General features: G+C 42.9%; 15 non-coding genes across 15 annotated transcripts; all 15 read left to right on the forward strand.

The window, feature by feature from the left end:
- The first annotated feature begins 495 nt into the window (after window positions 1-495).
- Window positions 496-568, forward strand: trnad-guc (transfer RNA aspartic acid (anticodon GUC)). The gene has a single exon. It is a non-coding gene; the product is annotated as a tRNA-Asp (tRNA).
- An 811-nt stretch (window positions 569-1379) lies between these two features.
- Window positions 1380-1452, forward strand: trnad-guc (transfer RNA aspartic acid (anticodon GUC)). Its single transcript has one exon. It is a non-coding gene; the product is annotated as a tRNA-Asp (tRNA).
- A 2281-nt stretch (window positions 1453-3733) lies between these two features.
- Window positions 3734-3806, forward strand: trnad-guc (transfer RNA aspartic acid (anticodon GUC)). Its single transcript has one exon. It is a non-coding gene; the product is annotated as a tRNA-Asp (tRNA).
- Window positions 3807-5204: 1398 nt separating this feature from the next.
- Window positions 5205-5277, forward strand: trnad-guc (transfer RNA aspartic acid (anticodon GUC)). Its single transcript has one exon. It is a non-coding gene; the product is annotated as a tRNA-Asp (tRNA).
- Window positions 5278-6088: 811 nt separating this feature from the next.
- On the forward strand, window positions 6089-6161 carry trnad-guc (transfer RNA aspartic acid (anticodon GUC)). The gene has a single exon. It is a non-coding gene; the product is annotated as a tRNA-Asp (tRNA).
- A 1089-nt stretch (window positions 6162-7250) lies between these two features.
- Window positions 7251-7323, forward strand: trnad-guc (transfer RNA aspartic acid (anticodon GUC)). Its single transcript has one exon. It is a non-coding gene; the product is annotated as a tRNA-Asp (tRNA).
- A 255-nt stretch (window positions 7324-7578) lies between these two features.
- trnad-guc (transfer RNA aspartic acid (anticodon GUC)) lies at window positions 7579-7651 on the forward strand. Its single transcript has one exon. It is a non-coding gene; the product is annotated as a tRNA-Asp (tRNA).
- Window positions 7652-9263: 1612 nt separating this feature from the next.
- On the forward strand, window positions 9264-9336 carry trnad-guc (transfer RNA aspartic acid (anticodon GUC)). Its single transcript has one exon. It is a non-coding gene; the product is annotated as a tRNA-Asp (tRNA).
- A 1398-nt stretch (window positions 9337-10734) lies between these two features.
- Window positions 10735-10807, forward strand: trnad-guc (transfer RNA aspartic acid (anticodon GUC)). Its single transcript has one exon. It is a non-coding gene; the product is annotated as a tRNA-Asp (tRNA).
- A 1083-nt stretch (window positions 10808-11890) lies between these two features.
- trnad-guc (transfer RNA aspartic acid (anticodon GUC)) lies at window positions 11891-11963 on the forward strand. The gene has a single exon. It is a non-coding gene; the product is annotated as a tRNA-Asp (tRNA).
- Window positions 11964-12218: 255 nt separating this feature from the next.
- On the forward strand, window positions 12219-12291 carry trnad-guc (transfer RNA aspartic acid (anticodon GUC)). Its single transcript has one exon. It is a non-coding gene; the product is annotated as a tRNA-Asp (tRNA).
- Window positions 12292-13903: 1612 nt separating this feature from the next.
- trnad-guc (transfer RNA aspartic acid (anticodon GUC)) lies at window positions 13904-13976 on the forward strand. The gene has a single exon. It is a non-coding gene; the product is annotated as a tRNA-Asp (tRNA).
- Window positions 13977-16229: 2253 nt separating this feature from the next.
- trnad-guc (transfer RNA aspartic acid (anticodon GUC)) lies at window positions 16230-16302 on the forward strand. Its single transcript has one exon. It is a non-coding gene; the product is annotated as a tRNA-Asp (tRNA).
- Window positions 16303-17995: 1693 nt separating this feature from the next.
- Window positions 17996-18068, forward strand: trnad-guc (transfer RNA aspartic acid (anticodon GUC)). Its single transcript has one exon. It is a non-coding gene; the product is annotated as a tRNA-Asp (tRNA).
- A 1745-nt stretch (window positions 18069-19813) lies between these two features.
- On the forward strand, window positions 19814-19886 carry trnad-guc (transfer RNA aspartic acid (anticodon GUC)). The gene has a single exon. It is a non-coding gene; the product is annotated as a tRNA-Asp (tRNA).
- Window positions 19887-20840: the final 954 nt, after the last annotated feature.

Raw genomic sequence — 20840 nt, forward strand, 5'->3', positions numbered from 1 at the left:
TGGGGAGGTACTTACTTTTCAATTTCAGGGAAAACAGAAGAAGTGTTGACGAGCAAGCCTGTCTGATTTTGCGGAGCCATCAGACCTCGCTGTCTTAAAAAATATCACATCTGAAGTAGTTTTACACTACTATATAAAAAATGCTTCAGAATTGAATGATGGCTTACATGTGACACTGGGGAATGCACCACGAAGTGTTAATATCCTGGACACTTCACAGCCATTGAAAGCAACAAAGTACCCCCTAACCTTATAGGTAACTCCTTGTTAGTGTCGTGGAATAGTATCTCCCTGTCCGTGCTTGTGGCATAATCATACTTCGCTGCCTTGAAAATATCACATCTGAAGTAGTTTTACACTACCATCTTAAAAAAAAGCTTCGGAATTGAAAGCTGTCTTACACGTGAGTCTGCGGAATGCACCATGAAGTGTTCTTAAATCCGACACCTTACAACCATTTAAAGCTACAAAGGACCGCTCAGTCTTCCAAACAGCTCCTCGTTAGTATAGTGGATTAGTATCTCTGCCTGTCACGCGGAAGACCGGGGTTCGATTCCCCGACGGGGAGGTACTTGCTTTTCAGTTTCTGGGAAAACTGAACAAGTGTCAATGAGCAATCCTGTCCGTGCTTGCGGCATAATCAGACCTCGCTGTCTTGAAACTATCACATCTGAAGTAGTTTTACACTAACACATTCAAAAAAGCTTCAGAATAGAAAGCTGTCTTACACGTGAGTCTGCGGAATGCACGATGAGGTCTGAAATCCTGGACACTTCACAGCCATTGAAAGCAACAATGTACCCCCTAACCTTCTAGGTAACCCCTTGTTTGTATAGTGGAATAGTATCTCCCCCTGTCACGCGGAAGACCAGGGTTCAATAACCCAACGGGGGGGTATAACTTTTCAGTTTCTGGGAAAAACTGAACAAGTGTCGACGAGCAATCCTGTCCGTGCTTGCTGCATAATCAGATCTTGCTGTCTTGAAAATATCACATCTGAAGTAGTTTTACACTAACACATTCAAAAAAGCTTCAGAATAGAATGATGTCTTACATGTGACACTGGGGAATGCAAAACCAAGTGTTAAATCCTGGACACTTCACAGCCATTGAAAGCAACAAAGTACCCCCTAACCTTTTAGGTAACTCCTTGTTAGTGTAGTGGAATAGTATCTCCCTGTCCGTGCTTGCGGCATAATCAGACCTCGCTGTCTTGAAAATATCACATCTGAAGGAGTTTTACTACCATATTAAAAAAAAGCTTCGGAATTGAAAGCTGTCTTACACGTGAGTCTGCGGAATACACCATGAAGTGTTCTTAAATCCGACACCTTACAACCATTTAAAGCTACAAAGGACCGCTCAGTCTTCCAAACAGCTCCTCGTTAGTATAGTGGATTAGTATCTCCGCCTGTCACGCGGAAGACCGGGGTTCGATTCCCCGACGGGGAGGTACTTGCTTTTCAGTTTCTGGGAAAACTGAACAAGTGTCAACGAGCAATCCTGTCCGTGCTTGCGGCATAATCACACCTCGCTGTCTTGAAAATATCACATCTGAAGTAGTTTTACACTAACACATTCAAAAAAGCTTCAGAATAGAAAGCTGTCTTACACGTGGCTCTGCGGAATGCACCACAAAGTGTTCTTAAATCCTGGACACTTCACAGCCATTGAAAGCAAAAATGTACCCCCTAACCTTCTAGGTAACCCCTTGTTAGTATAGTGGAATAGTATCTCCGCCTGTCACGCGAAAGACCGGGGTTCGATTCCCCGACGGGGAGGTGCTTGCTTTTTAGTTTCTGGGAAAACTGAACAAGTGTCAACGAGCAATCCTGTCCGTGCTTGCGGCATAATCAGACCTCGCTGTCTTGAAAATATCACATCTGAAATAGTTTTAAACTACCATATTAAAAAAAAGCTTCGGAATTGAAAGCTTTCTTACACGTGAGTCTGCGGAATGCACCACAAAGTGTTCTTAAATCCTAGACACTTCACAACCATTAAAAGCAACAAAGTACGCCTTAATCTTCAAAATAACTCCTCTTTGGTATAGTGGATTAGTATCTCCCTCTGTCATGCGGAAGACCGGGGTTCAATTCCCTGATGGGGGAAGTGCTTACCTTTCAATTTCTGGGAAAGCTGAAGAATTGTCAATGAGCAAACCAGATCTTGCTGTCTTCAAAATATCACATCTGAAGTAGTTTTACACTAACACATTCAAAAAAGCTTCACAATTGAATGATGTCTTACATATGACACTGGGGAATGCACCACGAAGTGTTAAATCCTGGACACTTCACAGCCATTGAAAGCAACAAAGTACCCCCTAACCTTTTAGGTAACTCCTTGTTAGTGTAGTGGAATAGTATCTCCCTGTCCGTGCTTGCGGCATAATCAGACCTCGCTGTCTTGAAAATATCACATCTGAAGTAGTTTTACACTACCATATTAAAAAAAAGCTTCGTAATTGAAATCTGTCTTGCACGTGAGTCTGCAGAATGCACTATGAAGTGTTTTTGCGGCACTGTCAGACCGAGCTGTCTTGAAAATATCGCATCAGTGGTGGTTTTGACCTACTGTATCGAAAAATGCTTCAGAAATGAAAGCTGTCTCTGGGAAAAACTGAACAAGTGTCAACGAGCAATCCTGTCCGCGCTTGCGGCATAATCAGACCTCGCTGTCTTGAAAATATCACATCTGAAGTAGTTTTACACTACCATATTTAAAAAAAGCTTCGGAATTGAAAGCTGTCTTACACGTGAGTCTGCGGAATGCACCATGAAGTGTTCTTAAATCCGACACCTTACAACCATTTAAAGCTACAAAGGACCGCTCAATCTTCCAAACAGCTCCTCGTTAGTATAGTGGATTAGTATCTCCGCCTGTCACGCGGAAGACCGGGGTTCGATTCCCAGACGGGGAGGTACTTGTTTTGCAGTTTCTGGGAAAACTGAACAAGTGTCAACGAGCAATCCTGTCCGTGCTTGCGGCATAATCACACCTCGCTGTCTTGAAAATATCACATCTGAAGTAGTTTTACACTAACACATTCAAAAAAGCTTCAGAATAGAAAGCTGTCTTACACGTGAGTCTGCGGAATGCACCATGAGGTCTTAAATCCTGGACACTTCACAGCCATTGAAAGCAACAATGTACCCCCTAACCTTCTAGGTAACCCCTTGTTTGTATAGTGGAATAGTATCTCCCCCTGTCACGCGGAAGACCAGGGTTCAATAACCCAACGGGGGGGTATAACTTTTCAGTTTCTGGGAAAAACTGAACAAGTGTCGACGAGCAATCCTGTCCGTGCTTGCTGCATAATCAGATCTTGCTGTCTTGAAAATATCACATCTGAAGTAGTTTTACACTAACACATTCAAAAAAGCTTCAGAATAGAATGATGTCTTACATGTGACACTGGGGAATGCAAAACCAAGTGTTAAATCCTGGACACTTCACAGCCATTGAAAGCAACAAAGTACCCCCTAACCTTTTAGGTAACTCCTTGTTAGTGTAGTGGAATAGTATCTCCCTGTCCGTGCTTGCGGCATAATCAGACCTCGCTGTCTTGAAAATATCGCATCTGAAGGAGTTTTACTACCATATTAAAAAAAAGCTTCGGAATTGAAAGCTGTCTTACACGTGAGTCTGCGGAATACACCATGAAGTGTTCTTAATCCGACACCTTACAACCATTTAAAGCTACAAAGGACCGCTCAGTCTTCCAAACAGCTCCTCGTTAGTATAGTGGATTAGTATCTCCGCCTGTCACGCGGAAGACCGGGGTTCGATTCCCCGACGGGGAGGTACTTGCTTTTCAGTTTCTGGGAAAACTGAACAAGTGTCAACGAGCAATCCTGTCCGTGCTTGCGGCATAATCACACCTCGCTGTCTTGAAAATATCACATCTAAAGTAGTTTTACACTAACACATTCAAAAAAGCTTCAGAATAGAAAGCTGTCTTACACGTGGCTCTGCGGAATGCACCACAAAGTGTTCTTAAATCCTGGACACTTCACAGCCATTGAAAGCAAAAATGTACCCCCTAACCTTCTAGGTAACCCCTTGTTAGTATAGTGGAATAGTATCTCCGCCTGTCACGCGGAAGACCGGGGTTCGATTCCCCGACGGGGAGGTGCTTGCTTTTTAGTTTCTGGGAAAACTGAACAAGTGTCAACGAGCAATCCTGTCCGTGCTTGCGGCATAATCAGACCTCGCTGTCTTGAAAATATCACATCTGAAATAGTTTTAAACTACCATATTAAAAAAAAGCTTCGGAATTGAAAGCTTTCTTACACGTGAGTCTGCGGAATGCACCACAAAGTGTTCTTAAATCCTAGACACTTCACAACCATTAAAAGCAACAAAGTACCCCTTAATCTTCAAAATAACTCCTCTTTGGTATAGTGGATTAGTATCTCCCTCTGTCATGCGGAAGACCGGGGTTCAATTCCTTGATGGGGGAAGTGCTTACCTTTCAATTTCTGGGAAAACTGAAGAATTGTCAACGAGCAAACCAGATCTTGCTGTCTTCAAAATATCACATCTGAAGTAGTTTTACACTAACACATTCAAAAAAGCTTCACAATTGAATGATGTCTTACATATGACACTGGGGAATGCACCACGAAGTGTTAAATCCTGGACACTTCACAGCCATTGAAAGCAACAAAGTACCCCCTAACCTTTTAGGTAACTCCTTGTTAGTGTAGTGGAATAGTATCTCCCTGTCCGTGCTTGCGGCATAATCAGACCTCGCTGTCTTGAAAATATCACATCTGAAGTAGTTTTACACTACCATATTAAAAAAAAGCTTCGTAATTGAAATCTGTCTTGCACGTGAGTCTGCAGAATGCACTATGAAGTGTTTTTGCGGCACTGTCAGACCGAGCTGTCTTGAAAATATCGCATCAGTGGTGGTTTTGACCTACTGTATCGAAAAATGCTTCAGAAATGAAAGCTGTCTCTGGGAAAAACTGAACAAGTGTCAACGAGCAATCCTGTCCGCGCTTGCGGCATAATCAGACCTCGCTGTCTTGAAAATATCACATCTGAAGTAGTTTTACACTACCATATTTAAAAAAAGCTTCGGAATTGAAAGCTGTCTTACACGTGAGTCTGCGGAATGCACCATGAAGTGTTCTTAAATCCGACACCTTACAACCATTTAAAGCTACAAAGGACCGCTCAATCTTCCAAACAGCTCCTCGTTAGTATAGTGGATTAGTATCTCCGCCTGTCACGCGGAAGACCGGGGTTCGATTCCCCGACGGGGAGGTACTTGTTTTGCAGTTTCTGGGAAAACTGAACAAGTGTCAACGAGCAATCCTGTCCGTGCTTGCGGCATAATCACACCTCGCTGTCTTGAAAATATCACATCTGAAGTAGTTTTACACTAACACATTCAATAAAGCTTCAGAATAGAAAGCTGTCTTACACGTGAGTCTGCGGAATGCACCATGAGGTCTTAAATCCTGGACACTTCACAGCCATTGAAAGCAACAATGTACCCCCTAACCTTCTAGGTAACCCCTTGTTTGTATAGTGGAATAGTATCTCCCCCTGTCACGCGGAAGACCAGGGTTCAATAACCCAACGGGGGGGTATAACTTTTCAGTTTCTGGGAAAAACTGAACAAGTGTCGAGGAGCAATCCTGTCCGTGCTTGCTGCATAATCAGATCTTGCTGTCTTGAAAATATCACATCTGAAGTAGTTTTACACTAACACATTCAAAAAAGCTTCAGAATAGAATGATGTCTTACATGTGACACTGGGGAATGCAAAACCAAGTGTTAAATCCTGGACACTTCACAGCCATTGAAAGCAACAAAGTACCCCCTAACCTTTTAGGTAACTCCTTGTTAGTGTAGTGGAATAGTATCTCCCTGTCCGTGCTTGCGGCATAATCAGACCTCGCTGTCTTGAAAATATCGCATCTGAAGGAGTTTTACTACCATATTAAAAAAAAAGCTTCGGAATTGAAAGCTGTCTTACACGTGAGTCTGCGGAATACACCATGAAGTGTTCTTAATCCGACACCTTACAACCATTTAAAGCTACAAAGGACCGCTCAGTCTTCCAAGCAGCTCCTCGTTAGTATAGTGGATTAGTATCTCCGCCTGTCACGCGGAAGACCGGGGTTCGATTCCCCGACGGGGAGGTACTTGCTTTTCAGTTTCTGGGAAAACTGAACAAGTGTCAACGAGCAATCCTGTCCGTGCTTGCGGCATAATCACACCTCGCTGTCTTGAAAATATCACATCTGAAGTAGTTTTACACTAACACATTCAAAAAAGCTTCAGAATAGAAAGCTGTCTTACACGTGGCTCTGCGGAATGCACCACAAAGTGTTCTTAAATCCTGGACACTTCACAGCCATTGAAAGCAAAAATGTACCCCCTAACCTTCTAGGTAACCCCTTGTTTGTATAGTGGAATAGTATCTCCCCCTGTCACGCGGAAGACCAGGGTTCGATTACCCAACGGGTGGGTATAACTTTTCAGTTTCTGGGAAAAACTGAACAAGTGTCGACGAGCAATCCTGTCCGTGCTTGCGGCATAATCAGATCTTGCTGTCTTGAAAATATCACATCTGAAGTAGTTTTACACTAACACATTCAAAAAAGCTTCAGAATTGAATGATGTCTTACATGTGACACTGGGGAATGCACCACGAAGTGTTGAATCCTGGACACTTCACAGTAATTGAAAGCAACAAAGTACCCCCTAACCTTTTAGGTAACTCCTTGTTAGTGTAGTGGAATAGTATCTCCCTGTCCGTGCTTGCGGCATAATCAGACCTCGCTGTCTTGAAAATATCACATCTAAAGTAGTTTTACACTACCATATTAAAAAAAAGCTTCGGAATTGAAAGCTGTCTTACACGTGAGTCTGCAGAATGCACCATGAAGTGTTTTTGCGGCACTGTCAGACCGAGCTGTCTTGAAAATATCGCATCAGTGGTGGTTTTGACCTACTGTATCGAAAAATGCTTCAGAAATGAAAGCTGTCTCTGGGAAAAACTGAACAAGTGTCAACGAGCAATCCTGTCCATGCTTGCGGCATAATCAGACCTCGCTGTCTTGAAAAGATCACATCTGAAGTAGTTTTACACTACCATATTAAAAAAAAGCTTCGGAATTGAAAGCTGTCTTACACGTGAGTCTGCGGAATGCACCATGAAGTGTTCTTAAATCCGACACCTTACAACCATTTAAAGCTACAAAGGACCGCTCAGTCTTCCAAACAGCTCCTCGTTAGTATAGTGGATTAGTATCTCCGCCTGTCACGCGGAAGACCGGGGTTCGATTCCCCGACGGGGAGGTACTTGCTTTTCAGTTTCTGGGAAAACTGAACAAGTGTCAACGAGCAATCCTGTCCGTGCTTGCGGCATAATCAGACCTTGCTGTCTTGAAAATATCACATCTGAAGTAGTTTTACACTACCATATTAAAAAAAAGCTTCGGAATTGAGGGCTTTCTTACACGTGAGTCTGCGGAATGCACCATGAAGTGTTCTTAAATCCGACACCTTACAACCATTTAAAGCTACAAAGGACCGCTCAATCTTCTAAACAGCTCCTCGTTAGTATAGTGGATTAGTATCTCCGCCTGTCACGCGGAAGACCGGGGTTCGATTCCCCGACGGGGAGGTACTTGCTTTGCAGTTTCTGGGAAAACTGAACAAGTCTCAACGAGCAATCCAGTCCGTGCTTGTGGCATAATCAGATCTCGCTGTCTTGAAAATATCACATCTCCAGTAGTTTTACACTAATACATTCAAAAAAGCTTCAGAATAAAAAGCTGTCTTACACGTGAGTCTGCAGAATGCACCACAAAGTGTTCTTAAATCCTAGACACTTCACAACCATTAAAAGCAACAAAGTACCACTTAATCTTCAAAATAACTCCTCTTTGGTATAGTGGATTAGTATCTCCCTCTGTCATGCAGAAGACCGGGGTTCAATTCCCCGACGGTGGAAGTGCTTACCTTCCAATTTCTGGGAAAACTGAACAATTTTCAACGAACAAGCCTGTCTGTGTTTGCACCGCCATCAGACGCAGCTTTCTTGAAAATATCACATTTGTGGTGGATTTGCACTACCATATAGAAAAATAATTCAAAATTGAAAGGTGTTTTACACGTGAGTCTGCGGAATGCACCACGAAGTGTTCTTAAATCCGACACTTCACAACCATTGAAAGCAACAAAGTACTCCTTAATCTTCTAAACAACTCCCTGTTAGTATAGTGTATTAGCATCTCCGCCTGTGATGCGGAAAACCGGGGTTCGATTCGGTACTTACTCTTAAGTTTGTGGGAAAACTGAACAAGTTTCAACAAGCAAGCGTGTATGTTTTTGCGGCACTGTCAGACCGAGCTGTCTTGAAAATATCGCATCAGTGGTGGTTTTTACCTACTGTATCGAAAAATGCTTCAGAAATGAAAGCTGTCTTACACGTGACTCTGCGAAATACACCATGTTCTTAAATACTACACATTTCACCACCATTGAAAGCAACAATGTACCCCTTAATCTTCTGATTAACTCCTCGTTAGTATAGTGGATTAGTATCTTTGCCTGTCACACGCAAGACCGGAGTTTGATTCGCCGACGGGGAGGTAGTTGCTTTTCAGTTTTTGGGAAAACTGAAGCCTGACTGTTTGCACCGCCATCAGATGCAGCTTAATCTTTTTAACAACTTCAAGTCTGTATAGTGGAATAGTATCTCTCCCTGTCACGTGGAAGACCGGGGTTTGATTCCCAGATGGGGAGGTACTTACTTTTCAATTTCAGGGAAAACAGAAGAATTGTTGACGAGCAAGCCTGTCTGATTTTGCGGAGCCATCAGACCTCGCTGTCTTAAAAAATATCACATCTGAAGTAGTTTTACACTACTATATAAAAAATGCTTCAGAATTGAATGATGGCTTACATGTGACACTGGGGAATGCACCACGAAGTGTTAAAATCCTGGACACTTCACAGCCATTGAAAGCAACAAAGTACCCCCTAACCTTATAGGTAACTCCTTGTTAGTGTAGTGGAATAGTATCTCCCTGTCCGTGCTTGCGGCATAATCATACTTCGCTGCCTTGAAAATATCACATCTGAAGTAGTTTTACACTACCATATTAAAAAAAAGCTTCGGAATTGAAAGCTGTCTTACACGTGAGTCTGCGGAATGCACCATGAAGTGTTCTTAAATCCGACACCTTACAACCATTTAAAGCTACAAAGGACCGCTCAGTCTTCCAAACAGCTCCTCGTTAGTATAGTGGATTAGTATCTCCGCCTGTCACGCGGAAGACCGGGGTTCGATTCCCCGACGGGGAGGTACTTGCTTTTCAGTTTCTGGGAAAACTGAACAAGTGTCAACGAGCAATCCTGTCCGTGCTTGCGGCATAATCACACCTCGCTGTCTTGAAAATATCACATCTGAAGTAGTTTTACACTAACACATTCAAAAAAGCTTCAGAATAGAAAGCTGTCTTACACGTGGCTCTGCGGAATGCACCACAAAGTGTTCTTAAATCCTGGACACTTCACAGCCATTGAAAGCAAAAATGTACCCCCTAACCTTCTAGGTAACCCCTTGTTAGTATAGTGGAATAGTATCTCCGCCTGTCACGCGGAAGACCGGGGTTCGATTCCCCGACGGGGAGGTGCTTGCTTTTTAGTTTCTGGGAAAACTGAACAAGTGTCAACGAGCAATCCTGTCCGTGCTTGCGGCATAATCAGACCTCGCTGTCTTGAAAATATCACATCTGAAATAGTTTTAAACTACCATATTAAAAAAAAGCTTCGGAATTGAAAGCTTTCTTACACGTGAGTCTGCGGAATGCACCACAAAGTGTTCTTAAATCCTAGACACTTCACAACCATTAAAAGCAACAAAGTACCCCTTAATCTTCAAAATAACTCCTCTTTGGTATAGTGGATTAGTATCTCCCTCTGTCATGCGGAAGACCGGGGTTCAATTCCCTGATGGGGGAAGTGCTTACCTTTCAATTTCTGGGAAAACTGAAGAATTGTCAACGAGCAAACCAGATCTTGCTGTCTTCAAAATATCACATCTGAAGTAGTTTTACACTAACACATTCAAAAAAGCTTCACAATTGAATGATGTCTTACATATGACACTGGGGAATGCACCACGAAGTGTTAAATCCTGGACACTTCACAGCCATTGAAAGCAACAAAGTACCCCCTAACCTTTTAGGTAACTCCTTGTTAGTGTAGTGGAATAGTATCTCCCTGTCCGTGCTTGCGGCATAATCAGACCTCGCTGTCTTGAAAATATCACATCTGAAGTAGATTTACACTACCATATTAAAAAAAAGCTTCGTAATTGAAATCTGTCTTGCACGTGAGTCTGCAGAATGCACTATGAAGTGTTTTTGCGGCACTGTCAGACCGAGCTGTCTTGAAAATATCGCATCAGTGGTGGTTTTGACCTACTGTATCGAAAAATGCTTCAGAAATGAAAGCTGTCTCTGGGAAAAACTGAACAAGTGTCAACGAGCAATCCTGTCCGCGCTTGCGGCATAATCAGACCTCGCTGTCTTGAAAATATCACATCTGAAGTAGTTTTACACTACCATATTTAAAAAAAGCTTCGGAATTGAAAGCTGTCTTACACGTGAGTCTGCGGAATGCACCATGAAGTGTTCTTAAATCCGACACTTTACAACCATTTAAAGCTACAAAGGACCGCTCAATCTTCCAAACAGCTCCTCGTTAGTATAGTGGATTAGTATCTCCGCCTGTCACGCGGAAGACCGGGGTTCGATTCCCCGACGGGGAGGTACTTGTTTTGCAGTTTCTGGGAAAACTGAACAAGTGTCAACGAGCAATCCTGTCCGTGCTTGCGGCATAATCACACCTCGCTGTCTTGAAAATATCACATCTGAAGTAGTTTTACACTAACACATTCAAAAAAGCTTCAGAATAGAAAGCTGTCTTACACGTGAGTCTGCGGAATGCACCATGAGGTCTTAAATCCTGGACACTTCACAGCCATTGAAAGCAACAATGTACCCCCTAACCTTCTAGGTAACCCCTTGTTTGTATAGTGGAATAGTATCTCCCCCTGTCGCGCGGAAGACCAGGGTTCGATTACCCAACGGGTGGGTATAACTGTTCAGTTTCTGGGAAAAACTGAACAAGTGTCGACGAGCAATCCTGTCCGTGCTTGCGGCATAATCAGATCTTGCTGTCTTGAAAATATCACATCTGAAGTAGTTTTACACTAACACATTCAAAAAAGCTTCAGAATTGAATGATGTCTTACATGTGACACTGGGGAATGCACCACGAAGTGTTGAATCCTGGACACTTCACAGTAATTGAAAGCAACAAAGTACCCCCTAACCTTTTAGGTCACTCCTTGTTAGTGTAGTGGAATAGTATCTCCCTGTCCGTGCTTGCGGCATAATCAGACCTCGCTGTCTTGAAAATATCACATCTAAAGTAGTTTTACACTACCATATTAAAAAAAAGCTTCGGAATTGAAAGCTGTCTTACACGTGAGTCTGCAGAATGCACCATGAAGTGTTTTTGCGGCACTGTCAGACCGAGCTGTCTTGAAAATATCGCATCAGTGGTGGTTTTGACCTACTGTATCGAAAAATGCTTCAGAAATGAAAGCTGTCTCTGGGAAAAACTGAACAAGTGTCAACGAGCAATCCTGTCCATGCTTGCGGCATAATCAGACCTCGCTGTCTTGAAAAGATCACATCTGAAGTAGTTTTACACTACCATATTAAAAAAAAGCTTCGGAATTGAAAGCTGTCTTACACGTGAGTCTGCGGAATACACCATGAAGTGTTAAATCCGACACCTTACAACCATTTAAAGCTACAAAGGACCGCTCAGTCTTCCAAACAGCTCCTCGTTAGTATAGTGGATTAGTATCTCCGCCTGTCACGCGGAAGACCGGGGTTCGATTCCCCGACGGGGAGGTACTTGCTTTTCAGTTTCTGGGAAAACTGAACAAGTGTCAACGAGCAATCCTGTCCGTGCTTGCGGCATAATCAGACCTCGCTGTCTTGAAAATATCACATCTGAAGTAGTTTTACACTACCATATTAAAAAAAAGCTTCGGAATTGAGGGCTTTCTTACACGTGAGTCTGCGGAATGCACCATGAAGTGTTCTTAAATCCGACACCTTACAACCATTTAAAGCTACAAAGGACCGCTCAATCTTCTAAACAGCTCCTCGTTAGTATAGTGGATTAGTATCTCCGCCTGTCACGCGGAAGACCGGGGTTCGATTCCCCGACGGGGAGGTACTTGCTTTGCAGTTTCTGGGAAAACTGAACAAGTCTCAACGAGCAATCCAGTTCGTGCTTGTGGCATAATCAGATCTCGCTGTCTTGAAAATATCACATCTCCAGTAGTTTTACACTAATACATTCAAAAAAGCTTCAGAATAAAAAGCTGTCTTACACGTGAGTCTGCAGAATGCACCACAAAGTGTTCTTAAATCCTAGACACTTCACAACCATTAAAAGCAACAAAGTACCACTTAATCTTCAAAATAACTCCTCTTTGGTATAGTGGATTAGTATCTCCCTCTGTCATGCAGAAGACCGGGGTTCAATTCCCCGACGGTGGAAGTGCTTACCTTCCAATTTCTGGGAAAACTGAACAATTTTCAACGAACAAGCCTGTCTGTGTTTGCACCGCCATCAGACGCAGCTTTCTTGAAAATATCACATTTGTGGTGGATTTGCACTACCATATAGAAAAATAATTCAGAATTGAAAGGTGTTTTACACGTGAGTCTGCGGAATGCACCACGAAGTGTTCTTAAATCCGACACTTCACAACCATTGAAAGCAACAAAGTACTCCTTAATCTTCTAAACAACTCCCTGTTAGTATAGTGTATTAGCATCTCCGCCTGTGATGCGGAAAACCGGGGTTCGATTCGGTACTTACTCTTAAGTTTGTGGGAAAACTGAACAAGTTTCAACAAGCAAGCGTGTATGTTTTTGCGGCACTGTCAGACCGAGCTGTCTTGAAAATATCGCATCAGTGGTGGTTTTTACCTACTGTATCGAAAAATGCTTCAGAAATGAAAGCTGTCTTACACGTGACTCTGCGAAATACACCATGTTCTTAAATACTACACATTTCACCACCATTGAAAGCAACAATGTACCCCTTAATCTTCTGATTAACTCCTCGTTAGTATAGTGGATTAGTATCTTTGCCTGTCACACGCAAGACCGGAGTTTGATTCGCCGACGGGGAGGTAGTTGCTTTTCAGTTTTGGGGAAAACTGAAGCCTGACTGTTTGCACCGCCATCAGATGCAGCTTAATCTTTTTAACAACTTCAAGTCTGTATAGTGGAATAGTATCTCTCCCTGTCACGTGGAAGACCGGGGTTTGATTCCCAGATGGGGAGGTACTTACTTTTCAATTTCAGGGAAAACAGAAGAAGTGTTGACGAGCAAGCCTGTCTGATTTTGCGGAGCCATCAGACCTCGCTGTCTTAAAAAATATCACATCTGAAGTAGTTTTACACTACTATATAAAAAATGCTTCAGAATTGAATGATGGCTTACATGTGACACTGGGGAATGCACCACGAAGTGTTAAAATCCTGGACACTTCACAGCCATTGAAAGCAACAAAGTACCCCCTAACCTTATAGGTAACTCCTTGTTAGTGTAGTGGAATAGTATCTCCCTGTCCGTGCTTGCGGCATAATCATACTTCGCTGCCTTGAAAATATCACATCTGAAGTAGTTTTACACTACCATATTAAAAAAAAGCTTCGGAATTGAAAGCTGTCTTACACGTGAGTCTGCGGAATGCACCATGAAGTGTTCTTAAATCCGACACCTTACAACCATTTAAAGCTACAAAGGACCGCTCAGTCTTCCAAACAGCTCCTCGTTAGTATAGTGGATTAGTATCTCCGCCTGTCACGCGGAAGACCGGGGATCGATTCCCCGACGGGGAGGTACTTGCTTTTCCGTTTCTGGGAAAACTGAACAAGTGTCAACGAGCAATCCTGTCCGTGCTTGCGGCATAATCAGACCTCGCTGTCTTGAAAATATCACATCTGAAGTAGTTTTACACTAACACAGTCAAAAAAGCTTCAGAATAGAAAGCTGTCTTACACGTGAGTCTGCGGAATGCACCATGAGGTCTTAAATCCTGGACACTTCACAGCCATTGAAAGCAACAATGTACCCCCTAACCTTCTAGGTAACCCCTTGTTTGTATAGTGGAATAGTATCTCCCCCTGTCGCGCGGAAGACCAGGGTTCAATTACCCAACGGGTGGGTATAACTTTTCAGTTTCTGGGAAAAACTGAACAAGTGTCGATGAGCAATCCTGTCCGTGCTTGCGGCACAATCAGATCTTGCTGTCTTGAAAATATCACATCTGAAGTAGTTTTACACTAACACATTCAAAAAAGCTTCAGAATTGAATGATGTCTTACACGTGAGTCTGCGGAATGCACCACAAAGTGTTCTTAAATCCTAGACACTTCACAACCATTAAAAGCAAGAAAGTACCACTTAATCTTCAAAATAACTCCTCTTTGGTATAATGGATTAGTATCTCCCTCTGTCATGCAGAAGACCGGGGTTCAATTCCCCGACGGGGGAAGTGCTTACCTTCCAATTTCTGGGAAAACTGAACAATTTTCAACGAACAAGCCTGTCTGTGTTTGCACCGCCATCAGACGCAGCTTTCTTGAAAATATCACATTTGTGGTGGATTTGCACTACCAAATAGAAAAATAATTCAGAATTGAAAGGTGTTTTACACGTGGCTCTGTGGAATGCACCACAAAATGTTCTTAAATCTGACACTTCACAACCATTGAAAGAAACAAAGTACTCCTTAATCTTCTAAACAACTCCCTGTTAGTATAGTGTATTAGCATCTCCGCCTGACATGCGGAAAACCGGGGTTCAATTACCCGACATAGAGGTACTTACTCTTAAGTTTGTGGGAAAACTGAACAAGTGTCAACGAGCAAGCTTGTCTGTTTTTGCGGCACTGTCAGACCGAGCTGTCTTGAAAATATCGCATCAGTGGTGGTTTTGATCTACTGTATCGAAAAATGCTTCAGAAATGAAAGCTTTCTTACACGTGGCTCTGCGGAATGCACCAGTGTTCTTAAATCCGACACTTCACAACCATTGAAAGCAACAAAGTACTCCTTAATCTTCTAAACAACTCCCTGTTAGTATAGTGTATTAGCATCTCCGCCTGTCATGCGGAAAACCGGGGTTTGATTCCCTGACATAGAGGTACTTACTCTTAAGTTTGTGGGAAAACTGAACAAGTTTCAACAAGCAAGCGTGTATGTTTTTGCGGCACTGTCAGACCGAGCTGTCTTGGGTTTTGACCTACTGTATCGAAAAATGCTTCAGAAATGATAGCTGTCTTACACGTGACTCTGCGGAATACACCATGTTCTTAAATACTACACATTTCACCACCATTGAAAGCAACAATGTACCCCTTAATCTTCTGATTAACTCCTCGTTAGTATAGGGGATTAGTATCTTTGCCTGTCACACGCAAAACCGGAGTTTGATTCGCCGACGGGGAGGTAGTTGCTTTTCAGTTTTTGGGAAAACTGAAGCCTGACTGTTTGCACCGCCTTCAGATGCAGCTTAATCTTTTTAACAACTTCAAGTTTGTATAGTGGAATAATATCTCTCCCTGTCACGTGGAAGACCGGGGTTTGATTCCCAGATGGGGAGGTACTTACTTTTCAATTTCAGGGAAAACAGAAGAAGTGTTGACGAGCAAGCCTGTCTGATTTTGCGGAGCCATCAGACCTCGCTGTCTTAAAAAATATCACATCTGAAGTAGTTTTACACTACTATATAAAAAATGCTTCAGAATTGAATGGTGGCTTACATGTGACACTGGGGAATGCACCACGAAGTGTTAATATCCTGGACACTTCACAGCCATTGAAAGCAACAAAATACCCCCTAACCTTATAGGTAACTCCTTGTTAGTGTCGTGGAATAGTATCTCCCTGTCCGTGCTTGCGGCATAATCATACTTCGCTGCCTTGAAAATATCACATCTGAAGTAGTTTTACACTACCATCTTAAAAAAAAGCTTCGGAATTGAAAGCTGTCTTACACGTGAGTCTGCGGAATGCACCATGAAGTGTTCTTAAATCCGACACCTTACAACCATTTAAAGCTACAAAGGACCGCTCAGTCTTCCAAACAGCTCCTCGTTAGTATAGTGGATTAGTATCTCCGCCTGTCACGCGGAAGACCGGGGTTCGATTCCCCGACGGGGAGGTACTTGCTTTTCAGTTTCTGGGAAAACTGAAGAAGTGTCAATGAGCAATCCTGTCCGTGCTTGCGGCATAATCAGACCTCGCTGTCTTGAAACTATCACATCTGAAGTAGTTTTACACTAACACATTCAAAAAAGCTTCAGAATAGAAAGCTGTCTTACACGTGAGTCTGCGGAATGCACGATGAGGTCTGAAATCCTGGACACTTCACAGCCATTGAAAGCAACAATGTACCCCCTAACCTTCTAGGTAACCCCTTGTTTGTATAGTGGAATAGTATCTCCCCCTGTCGCGCGGAAGACCAGGGTTCAATAACCCAACGGGGGGGTATAACTTTTCAGTTTCTGTGAAAAACTGAACAAGTGTCGACGAGCAATCCTGTCCGTGCTTGCGGCATAATCAGATCTTGCTGTCTTGAAAATATCACATCTGAAGTAGTTTTACACTAACACATTCAAAAAAGCTTCAGAATAGAATGATGTCTTACATGTGACACTGGGGAATGCAAAACCAAGTGTTAAATCCTGGACACTTCACAGCCATTGAAAGCAACAAAGTACCCCCTAACCTTTTAGGTAACTCCTTGTTAGTGTAGTGGAATAGTATCTCCCTGTCCGTGCTTGCGGCATAATCAGACCTCGCTGTCTTGAAAATATCACATCTGAAGTAGTTTTACACTACCATATTAAAAAAAAGCTTCGGAATTGAAAGCTGTCTTACACGTGAGTCTGCGGAATACACCATGAAGTGTTAAATCCGACACCTTACAACCATTTAAAGCTACAAAGGACCGCTCAGTCTTCCAAACAGCTCCTCGTTAGTATAGTGGATTAGTATCTCCGCCTGTCACGCGGAAGACCGGGTTTCGATTCCCCGACGGGGAGGTACTTGCTTTTCAGTTTCTGGGAAAACTGAACAAGTGTCAATGAGCAATCCTGTCCGTGCTTGCGGCATAATCAGACCTCACTGTCTTGAAACTATCACATCTGAAGTAGTTTTACACTAACACATTCAAAAAAGCTTCAGAATAGAAAGCTGTCTTACACGTGAGTCTGCGGAATGCACGATGAGGTCTGAAATCCTGGACACTTCACAGCCATTGAAAGCAACAATGTACCCCCTAACCTTCTAGGTAACCCCTTGTTTGTATAGTGGAATAGTATCTCCCCCTGTCGCGCGAAAGACCAGGGTTCAATAACCCAACGGGGGGGTATAACTTTTCAGTTTCTGGGAAAAACTGAACAAGTGTCGACGAGCAATCCTGTCCGTGCTTGCGGCATAATCAGATCTTGCTGTCTTGAAAATATCACATCTGAAGTAGTTTTACACTAACACACTCAAAAAAGCTTCAGAATAGAATGATGTCTTACATGTGACACTGGGGAATGCAAAACCAAGTGTTAAATCCTGGACACTTCACAGCCATTGAAAGCAACAAAGTACCCCCTAACCTTTTAGGTAACTCCTTGTTAGTGTAGTGGAATAGTATCTCCCTGTCCGTGCTTGCGGCATAATCAGACCTCGCTGTCTTGAAAATATCACATCTGAAGTAGTTTTACACTACCATATTAAAAAAAAGCTTCGGAATTGAAAGCTGTCTTACACGTGAGTCTGCGGAATACACCATGAAGTGTTAAATCCGACACCTTACAACCATTTAAAGCTACAAAGGACCGCTCAGTCTTCCAAACAGCTCCTCGTTAGTATAGTGGATGAGTATCTCCGCCTGTCACGCGGAAGACCGGGGTTCGATTCCCCGACGGGGAGGTACTTGCTTTTCAGTTTCTGGGAAAACTGAACAAGTGTCAACGAGCAATCCTGTCCGTGCTTGCGGCATAATCACACCTCACTGTCTTGAAAATATCACATCTGAAGTAGTTTTACACTACCATATTAAAAAAAAGCTTCGGAATTGAAAGCTTTCTTACACGTGAGTCTGCGGAATGCACCACAAAGTGTTCTTAAATCCTAGACACTTCACAACCATTAAAAGCAACAAAGTACCCCTTAATCTTCAAAATAACTCCTCTTTGGTATAGTGGATTAGTATCTCCCTCTGTCATGCGGAAGACCGGGGTTCAATTCCCTGATGGGGGAAGTGCTTACCTTTCGATTTCTGGGAAAACTGAAGAATTGTCAACGAGCAAACCTGTCTGTGTTTGCACCGCCATCAGATGCAGCTTTCTTGAAAATTTCACATTTGTGGTGGATTTGCACTGCCATATAGAAAAATAATTCAGAATTGAAAGCTGTTTTACACGTGGCTCTGCGGAATGCACCACAAAATGTTCTTAAATCCGACACTTCACAACCATTGAAAGCAACAAAGTACTCCTTAATCTTCTAAACAACTCCCTGTTAGTATAGTGTATTAGCATCTCCGCCTGTCATGCGGAAAACTGGGGTTCAATTACCCGACATAGAGGTACTTACTCTTAAGTTTCTGGGAAAAACTGAACAAGTGTCGACGAGCAATCCTGTCCGTGCTTGCGGCATATTCAGATCTTGCTGTCTTGAAAATATCACATCTGAAGTAGTTTTACACTAACACATTCAAAAAAGCTTCAGAATTGAATGATGTCTTACATGTGGCACTGGGGAATGCACCACGAAGTGGTAAATCCTGGACACTTCACAGCCATTGAAAGCAACAAAGTACCCCCTAACCTTTTAGGTAACCCCTTGTTAGTAGAGTGGAATAGTATCTCCCCCTGTTGCGCGGAAGACCAGGGTTCGATTACCCAACGGGGGGGTATAACTTTTCAGTTTCTGGGAAAAACTGAACAAGTGTCGAGGAGCAATCCTGTCCGTGCTTGCGGCATAATCAGATCTTGCTGTCTTCAAAATATCACATCTGAAGTAGTTTTACACTAACACATTCAAAAAAGCTTCAGAATTGAATGATGTCTTACATATGACACTGGGGAATGCACCACGAAGTGTTAAATCCTGGACACTTCACAACCATTGAAAGCAACAAAGTACCCCCTAACCTTTTAGGTAACTCCTTGTTAGTGTAGTGGAATAGTATCTCCCTGTCCGTGCTCGCGGCATAATCAGACCTCGCTGTCTTGAAAATATCACATCTGAAGTAGTTTTACACTACCATATTAAAAAAAAGCTTCGTAATTGAAATCTGTCTTGCACGTGAGTCTGCAGAATGCACTATGAAGTGTTTTTGCGGCACTGTCAGACCGAGCTGTCTTGAAATTATCGCATCAGTGGTGGTTTTGACCTACTGTATCGAAAAATGCTTCAGAAATGAAAGCTGTCTCTGGGAAAAACTGAACAAGTGTCAACGAGCAATCCTGTCCGCGCTTGCGGCATAATCAGACCTCGCTGTCTTGAAAATATCACATCTGAAGTAGTTTTACACTACCATATTTAAAAAAAGCTTCGGAATTGAAAGCTGTCTTACACGTGAGTCTGCGGAATGCACCATGAAGTGTTCTTAAATCCGACACCTTACAACCATTTAAAGCTACAAAGGACCGCTCAATCTTCCAAACAGCTCCTCGTTAGTATAGTGGATTAGTATCTCCGCCTGTCACGCGGAAGACCGGGGTTCGATTCCCCGACGGGGAGGCACTTGTTTTGCAGTTTCTGGGAAAACTGAACAAGTGTCAACGAGCAATCCTGTTCGTGCTTGCGGCATAATCACACCTCGCTGTCTTGAAAATATCACATCTGAAGTAGTTTTACACTAACACATTCAAAAAAGCTTCAGAATAGAAAGCTGTCTTACACGTGAGTCTGCGGAATGCACCATGAGGTCTTAAATCCTGGACACTTCACAGCCATTGAAAGCAACAATGTACCCCCTAACCTTCTAGGTAACCCCTTGTTTGTATAGTGGAATAGTATCTCCCCCTGTCGCGCGGAAGACCAGGGTTCGATTACCCAACGGGTGGGTATAACTTTTCAGTTTCTGGGAAAAACTGAACAAGTGTCGACGAGCAATCCTGTCCGTGCTTGCGGCATAATCAGATCTTGCTGTCTTGAAAATATCACATCTGAAGTAGTTTTACACTAACACATTCAAAAAAGCTTCAGAATTGAATGATGTCTTACATGTGACACTGGGGAATGCACCACGAAGTGTTAAATCCTGGACACTTCACAGTAATTGAAAGCAACAAAGTACCCCCTAACCTTTTAGGTAACTCCTTGTTAGTGTAGTGGAATAGTATCTCCCTGTCCGTGCTTGCGGCATAATCAGACCTCGCTGTCTTGAAAATATCACATCTAAAGTAGTTTTACACTACCATATTAAAAAAAAGCTTCGGAATTGAAAGCTGTCTTACACGTGAGTCTGCAGAATGCACCATGAAGTGTTTTTGCGGCACTGTCAGACCGAGCTGTCTTGAAAATATCGCATCAGTGGTGGTTTTGACCTACTGTATCGAAAAATGCTTCAGAAATGAAAGCTGTCTCTGGGAAAAACTGAACAAGTGTCAACGAGCAATCCTGTCCATGCTTGCGGCATAATCAGACCTCGCTGTCTTGAAAATATCACATCTGAAGTAGTTTTACACTACC

Source organism: Filicampus tigris, chromosome 3 (assembly GCF_054856515.1).
Source record: "Filicampus tigris isolate MCC_2025a chromosome 3, RoL_Ftig_1.0, whole genome shotgun sequence".
NCBI classification, from domain to species: Eukaryota; Metazoa; Chordata; class Actinopteri; order Syngnathiformes; family Syngnathidae; genus Filicampus; species Filicampus tigris.